The sequence below is a fragment of the Mirounga angustirostris genome, unplaced genomic scaffold (genome assembly GCF_029215605.1).
Source record: "Mirounga angustirostris isolate CCGP_5_RB_7025 unplaced genomic scaffold, mMirAng1.0.hap1 SCAF_1, whole genome shotgun sequence".
Classification (NCBI taxonomy): Eukaryota; Metazoa; Chordata; class Mammalia; order Carnivora; family Phocidae; genus Mirounga; species Mirounga angustirostris.
This window is the reverse complement of record NW_026991709.1, coordinates 86431450-86440088: the sequence shown is the minus strand read 5'-3', so window position 1 is coordinate 86440088 and position 8639 is coordinate 86431450. Positions and strand designations below refer to the sequence as shown.

General features: G+C 37.3%; 1 pseudogene; it reads left to right on the top strand.

The window, feature by feature from the left end:
* The first annotated feature begins 6356 nt into the window (after nt 1-6356).
* Nucleotides 6357-7600, top strand: LOC123862877 (inositol 1,4,5-triphosphate receptor associated 2-like; annotated as a pseudogene).
* Nucleotides 7601-8639: the final 1039 nt, after the last annotated feature.

Below are 8639 nucleotides of genomic sequence, written 5' to 3'. Positions count from 1 at the left end.
CCAAAATCTTTTATAGGGCAATATAAAACTATTCAAAATATGGCCCCTGCTCACTTAAGCAGACTGTACATTTATCACTGTTTTTTATATTCTGCATTTCTTTCTTATATTTTGTATTTCAGTCATTCATTTACTGTATTTATTCTCTTGCCTCTGGGACTTTGCATATACTCTTCTCTTTGGTCTCAACTGACTCATCCTTTCTCATCCTTTTTGTCCTATTATATAACTCATCCTTGGGAAAGACTTGGACACCCAAGAGTTACACATGCCCCCATAAAACCCAGAAAATCTACTGCCAACGATAATCATGCTACTGTTCATTTTGTTTGTGTTGTAAATCAGTGTTTGGTACACTATAGCCCATAGGCCAAATCCATACTTCTGTCTGAATGGCCTATGACCTAAGAATAGTTTTTACATTTTTAAATAGTCTTAAATGAAAACTGATATTTCATGACATACCAAAAAATTATATGAAAATCAAATTTCATGGTTGATAAATATAATTTTATTGGAGTCCAGCCACACTCATTTGTTTATATATTAGCACACACTGGGAAAGGTATGATAGGTACAAAGAGAAATTATTATCCCATGCCCCACAGACTTCAGTATCCACAATAACTTCCCCAGTGTTTGGCACAAAGAAAACACTAATTATTTGTGGCATGAATAATGTGTGAATAAGTGAAACTATTTTGCCCAAAAATCAGTTACAATTAAGCATAGAAGCCAGCCAGATTTTCCAGTGCCTAACCAAGTACTCTTTGCTACTAGATTAGGCCTCCTTCCCTATGATTTTAGAACAACATTATTCTTAGAGGAATCACGGAATTAAAATTCCTTCCAGTTTCTATGTAGGAAGAAATATAGTCTAGGGACCATTTGATGGTCCCTAGACTGCAAGCTCTAATATGCTGAAGTGTTCATAAGAAACTTCCCCTATTATGCTCACAAAGAGTAAATAATGATAGACAAGAACTTCTGCTCAAAGCTTTGCTTTAAAATTGCATTTTGATAAGTTCAGACACACCTCAAAAGCACAGCTTAAGGAAAAAGTATATCAAAGCAAGCACCGTGATTAACCATATCCAGATGGGAGAAAAATGTGTTGACATTTCAGCAAGAATGGTTTCAATTCAAGCTCCCCCAAATCCCCATTTATTCTTTCTAGTCAGCCAAAATTTCCAGCTGCATGGATTCTCTAGTGAACAAACAGGCTAGCACATAGAATAAGGTCACTAAAGAATGTGTCAGTAATCACAAACTGTAATTAAGTGGTAATGGCCTCAACATGAAGCTTTCTTCAGGATTAATGAGTACCTGAGAAGCTAGTAGCCTGAGGCAGCACTCATTCTGTCCAGGATGCCCTGGGATAATGTGAGTGCTATAAACAAATGTGTTTCCAGCTTAAATCATTCCCTAAAATTTTTTCCACTTCTATGTCACAGATTTTTTTATGGCATTCATTGTGGGAAAAAAAAAAGTTTAAAGAAGGAAAGAGAAAAGAAGGATTGAAATTCAAAAATGGTAAGGTATTTCTTTCTGGTGGGGCACTGGGGGTAAGTGTGAATTATATTTAGAATATTCAGCCTTAATTTTTAGATATGCTATGAAACATAGGGTAAGAAAATTTATTATGTGCCAGATGATGCCCATAAATTTTTCACTCTAGTAAATGTGAAGTGAAAATATAGTTATTATCAATAACTGTTATAGTCATTATTACTATGGCTTTTAATGCCTTGACATTACTAATGAGAAGAGAGGGAGCAAACAGACCATCAGTTTAGTAAGTAAGGCGACCATCAAAATATTAGCCATCATTTACTTGCTGCTAAGGCAGGCAGTTAACGTCTCTTCCCTTGTAGGTTGAGCTTCATTATCTCCATTTTATAGGTAAATAATCTGGGAATCAGGGAAGTTAAGTAACTTGTTCTAGGTCATTCTCAACAGTGTAGGGGTTAGGATTTAAGCCTAGGTTCCTCTGACTTTTAAGACCCAAACCCCAAATCACTATGTACTCTGACCTCACTGATCTGAAAGGTCTCTGTCAATCATTTGGAAGTGATGAGATAGATTTGCAGGGTGAGATTTCCAATAGAGAAATGGAGCTAGTGGTAGGTGATCAAATGGTAGATGTGGTAGCAAGTGGTAGAGGATCCCTACATGCTTTAAGGGGAACTGTTATGTATATCCGGAGTCTTAACTGGGAAAAGCTCAGGAGTGACAGAGAGTTTTAATGTAGGAGTCTGCTGTGTGCTATCCTTAGGGCTTGGCATTGCTTCCATCTCTTGATATGAATGTAGAAGCCTTAGACAACCTTGGTTTCCAAAATATACCCATGCTCCCACTAGCCCCACCTGAGTCCGCCATGTCTGAAATTTCTTTAATAAAAGATTAAGGTTTATTTTTTTTAATGAGAGGTTTAAAATGTAAACATGCCTGAGAGAAGTACCCATTGTGTCTTAAATTCATCCTGAGATGGGAAAAACTGCTACTAGCATCTTTCTTAAAGGAAAGTGCAGGAGGCTAATTTACAGCTTGAGGAATAAAGTACTGGATTATTAAAAAAAAAACAAAAAACAAAAAACCTCCTTTGAACTCTAAAATAAGGAAGGGGAGTAGTGGGGAAGAGCTATGTATTTCTTTGCTGCAGAAAAACATGGAAAAGATAAAGTAGCCAGATATCTGCTTCCCTATCCTCATCTCTCTGGTCCCAGAGTGGGTGGCCAGGCATTCCTTCTTCCTTAGGATGGATGGTCTGATGACAGAAGGGACATGAAAAATTCTTTGGGCAACTAGTTGACTGCACTGAGCCTTTATTTTCAAGTGTGTCTTGTCCTTTTAGGGGAAGTGACAGGTTATAGTGAGGTATCAGAGCCTCCTCCAAAAACACAAAATGTGAGGAGTCCATCTACCTCCAAACTTCCTCTGACCCTGTTTCTCTGTGTGAGAGGAAGATTTGATCCAAGCAGTCCCTTTCTCCCTGGGTTGTTACATTACTATCTCAACTGATGTAGTTTACCTAGAAAGACAACCCAATATTCAAGCAAACAAAACCTTTTCTAGACAGGTCTCAAATACTAGAGTATAAATATGTTTGGACTATGGTATGTTTTATAAGCTAAAACATATTCAGGTTCTAAACTAAACTTGATTATGAGCCCTGCCTTTCTTTTTCCAAGGGGGAAAAATTTGAGAGAAAATTATCAATACAGCTAAGCCTGCTCACCTTTCTTCTTTTTCAAAGTCATAAAACCACAAACACAACTAGAAAAATCTTCTAGTGAGGCATGGAAGTAAAGTATCGTGAACTGAGAGAGAAGAGTGAAGAAGTTATGGACCTGGGTGACTAACTTTACCTACCCAAATAGGAAGTCTTGCAGAGTTTTTCAAAGCAGATTATTATCTTATTTTTCAAGCACAATGGCCAAGATGGCAGGACAAAAGAGTGGCAACTTTTTTGGAATGAGTAAAGCCTATTTGGAAAACTGATGCTGAGACAATAATGAGAGAAGAGGAGAGGAGGGAGGGGGGAGAAAGAGAGAAAAAGAGAGTTAATAAAGACTTTAATCAAAGAGTCACTGAAGGGGCGCCTGGGTGGCTCAGTCCTTAAGCGTCTGCCTTCGGCTCAGGTCATGATCTCAGGGTCCTGGGATTGAGCCCCACATCGGGCTCCCTGCTCAGCGGGAGGCCTGCTTCTCCCTCTCCCACTCCCCCTACTTGTGTTCCCTCTCTCACCATGCCTCTCTCTGTCAAATAAATAAATAAAATCTTAAAAAAAAAAAAAGAGTCACTGAATTTCGTATCTTTGCTGAATTATGAACCACGTACAAAGTAAGGTCAGACCCCATCCAAACCCCACGGCTAGTCCAGATCCATCCCACCCCCCAAGGCCTGGGTTCCCCTGGTACAAGATGAGTGTTGAAGGAGGAAGAGAGAGGAGATAAGAAAATCCATTCCCAGCATCTGGTTGCAGAATATAGAGGAAAAACAGCACAGTGAGTCTGTGCCAGCAATATCCATCTCAGCCAGCGCACTCCACTGGCACAGTTACCAAAAGAGCATTGCCCTGAGCCACAACTGCTTAGCTGTCAGTTATGGATATAGTAAAAGATCCCAGGTGGAAATTCATCAACTGGTTTCCCAGGGGATTCAGGGAGTAAAACTTCATCATCTTTGCAATTGTAGACAATCATATCCCACTTAACATTCTTCTCCAAGCTATTTCTAATTTGATGATTCTCAACCAGAGTTACACATTTGAACCCCCTGTAAAACTTTTTAAAAAATGCATATCATCTCTTTATTCCAGATCTAAGGAATAAGAATCCTTAGGAGTAGGGTTATCTGTATATGTATTAAAAACAAAAAACTCAAAGACTATGAAGCACATGTCAAAATAAGAACCACTATTCTAATTTCCTTAGTCCTTCTTTGACTGATAAAATTCAAAATATCCTCTCCATCTCAGCTATTCTTCAGAATATATTGGTTTTCAAACTTGCTTTTAAAATAACTGGTAAGAAAATTGAACTACCACCTCCCTATTCTATTAATGCAGCCTAACATAGCATTTCTTCTCCTCTCAGCATTAGCAAAACCTTTGTAGGCTTGTACACATCCCTTTCAGTTGTTTGACCCTGTGTTGCTTTATGGAATGAGGTTCTCCCAGAGAGGTCCTGCAATACTTTCTACAGTAGCTCACAGGGCTTACTGCTGAAGACTAAGCTGCCTAATGCAGCATCCTATCCGTTCCCCTTCTTTTACTTGCCTCATGGCTTCTGGTCTGCCACAAACGCTTGTTTCCAAGTCTGGCTATGTCATTTATGGCTTATTCTTACATCTTTTCTGTGCCTTTGGTGAAAAATAAGGAAACTGAATCACAAACCCAATCTGCTGAGATCAATTTGGATTAAGTTTCCAGAGTGTTCACAGTATATTCCAAATCCATGCCATTTGCATATTGATCAGCCTCTCATAAATCTCTTGATCCATAATCTTGATTAAAATATTGAAGGCATGTTATTATCAAGCCTATTTCAGATCAATAATTGCCTAACACTTCACCTCTTTCCAAAATGTGATATCAATAAAAGAATTCACAAGGAAAAAAATAGACATCAATAACTTGGCTACTCCACAGGTCAAAATCTCAGAATCACCTTATCCTCTATGATACATCCTCTTGATGTATAATGTTTCTCCTTTGTAAAAAGTCATGCTAGAAAGACTTCACAGCTCTTGAAGGAAATAGTTATGAGATACTATCATAAACCAGTTTTTATCAGAGCCCTGCTGAAACTATAGGTAAATAATTTATTATTGAATTAAAATAAAAATGATGCCACAGAAAAATGATGAATCCACCCATTCATTCAATTAATGGATACTTACAGAATGCTACATCAGACAGGCATAATGCTAAGCATGGAAAATAGAATGATGACCAAGACAGATCTATTCCCTCACCCCATAGAGCTAAGAGTCCAATAGGGGAAGAGAGATATCAGTGGAGAAATAATAAAAAATTATCCTATATATATTAATGAGGAGTCCTTCTATTACATTATACTGCATCACTATGACACCACATGATGAGAAGTATATATGTTGTTGAATTTCAAAATGCCTGTGGATACACACATTTGAGAGGAATATAGAGAAACTAGAATTGTTGTAAGAGAGCACATCCTGGATTGCTGAGGTGACTTGAAATAATGCTATATGAAGACCAATTAAAAGAATGGAGATCATTAGTCTAAAGAGGGATGAACATTTTAGTCACCAGACCTCTGATGGTTGGAATGTGGCAAAGGGAGTTGATCTGGTTTGTAGGATATTAGGGAACTGAACAGAGAACAATGAGTAGAAGCCAGAAGAGAGCAGATTCAATCTCAAAAGAAGAAATATCTTTGTATCAGGATTGTATCGGGATTGAGTGGGTTTCTCATGAAACAATGAGATTTCTATTAGTGGATTGTTTCATCGCACTTTGTCTCATCTCTTACAAGGATATTTCAAAAGATTTTCTACTAAAAAATGCGCAGTAGGATTAGAGTGTAAAAATCCTCCCAGACCTGAGGTCCTACAAATCACACCTTATATACTTTAAACTATTTGATGTATAGAGAATAAAACCTTGTACTCTTAAACATGTTTACTATCCCTTAATTATAATGTCAAATTTCTGTTATTTCCTTTTAATTGACTATTCAATCTTATGTTGTTATTTTATACCATGGGGATACTTTTTAAATTATAAATTAAGCCCTAATAATTCATTTTTAACATGAAATTATGTGACTATTTTAAACATGTTTTAAAAATAGGAAAAGCTTAGTGACAATATGTCTAATGAGAAGGAGGTGAAGGCTGAATTTCTTAGATTATTGTTGGGATTTAAATGCAACTGGTTCACCTTGAAAAAAAAATAGTGAAGTTTGAAGAAAGGTCCTGTGACTTGGCAGAAGAAAATTTGAAGAAAAACATATCTAACTGCGTAAAGCTATTAGAGTCTTTAACACCACCCTGTGAAGATGACAGCCAGGCTTAGTAGATCATTAAGAAGCTGGAGAAGAATGTAATGTTCCTTAGCCAGTGTACATCATGAGCAGCCAGGAGGGCTTAGATATTGGGAGCTATTAATCAGGAAAGCCGGGTTAGTAAAGCAGTTAAAATGATGACTCAGCAGGTAGAAAATCTGAAGAGCGCGCATGCCAAAAAGCCTGCTGAACTAGAAGAACCAAAACAGGTTCTTTTACAAAATGCAATGTCTTTAACTTTCTTGTAGATGAAGATGACTGCCAAGTTTTTTAAAAAATTCAACTTTTCTAGGGCGCCTGGGTGGCTCAGTTGGTTAAGCGACTGCCTTCGGCTCAGGTCATGATCCTGGAGTCCTGGGATCGAGTCCCACATCAGGCTCCCTGCTCAGCAGGGAGTCTGCTTCTCCCTCTGACCCTCCTCCCTCTCATGCTCTCTGTCTCTCATTCTCTCTCTCGCAAATAAATAAAATCTTAAAAAAAAAAATTTTTTTAAAGTTCAACTTTTCTAAACACCATGGATTTTCTCTTCAAAGAGTGTCCATTGCCTCTTTACCCAGAAATATTGGAGTGGTGGCTGGGATGATCATGCAGTTGGCATATTTTGGGGTCACAGCAAAGTAAACACCATCCCTCATTACATGGATTTACGAGTATCTATTCCTAGGCAGATGTTGAAGAAGAAGAATGTGAACTAAAAACTAAAGGAGAGTTGGAACCATCTGGAGAAGAAATAGTATAAAGGACAAAAATGCCAAGCCAAGTCTTTCTGAAAAGAGAAATAATCTATCAAAATGGGATGTCTGTTTGATTTATGACATGGTAGCTTCCTGGACAACAAGACTTCTGTCAGAAAGGCTACTAAGGCACTCTGGCTTTCTGTTATATTCACTGTGCTGTTTGTAGCTTCGATGAGCTTCCTCTTAGGCCAATTTCCCGAAATGTCTCTGGATGGCACTCCAACGCAGGACAGGGACTCCTCCTGTATGTCTCTAGAATGTATTTCGTAGACATTTCTCAGACTTCGACACAATGAGCCACCACCAGGGTGACTACAACACACCCTAATACTCGTATCTTGATTTTTAAAATGTCAGCATATGAACCTCGTAAATTAGTAACTTTCAGCCGGGAAATTATAGCATGGAACCAGAGGTGCTCAGAATTGCTGCAAGATATTTTACATTTCCCTTTTTTGAGATTACTTCCCCAATTAAAATACAGTGGGGAAAAAGCCTACTTATGATTTTTTTTTCTACCTCTGATCTTTTAATAAGCTTTCTGAGGAAGAGATATAGAAGATATATATGAAATAACCATTCAAATCTTTTTTAAAAAAAAAAAAAGCTCTTTTGAAACCTTTGTCAGATCTATACAAGTTAGCCCTAGCCTCTTCCTTTGAGAAACTACACAAAGTACCCATCACTCAATTTCTGAAACTCCTATTTAGAATTACCTCCAACAGCCTGTAGCACATTCTATTGAATAGCTTCAGTGGTAGTAAATTATAACCCTCTGAGATGCATGTTTTGAAATAGCCAAAAGTCATTCAAAGTAACTTCTGATAAATAAGATTAATAAATCATAATCATCAGGTTAATCATTAGATTAATAAATGCTATTATATGATTATAAAACTATAATTATCAGATTAATAAATTATAACCTATTTTCCCAGCCTTAAATTTCATTTCTTCTTTCTATAGAATTCCCATGTAATTCTCCTCCTATGGCTATATGTTTGCCCTCTCCAAGGACAAGTGTCCTTGTCTTTCTACACAATATAATCCAAATATTTTGTTAAGACTTCATTTCAAGAATTATTTAACCCTGTTCCATAGAAAGGATGTATTTAAATCACCCTGAAGCCTTAAAATGCGATTAGGGATCTCAGTAGATCTTGGGAAAGCTGTTTCTAATCATTATGATGCTTGACCAAGTGAGGGAATTCTCTGCTCAATCATCTTATTCCAACCACACTTTTGTCCTCATCCCACCATTTTTATGACAACAGATTTCTGTAAGGAAAAAGCACAGAATTTCAAATCCTAAATATATGGATTTAAATCCCAGATCCATATTTAACTAGCC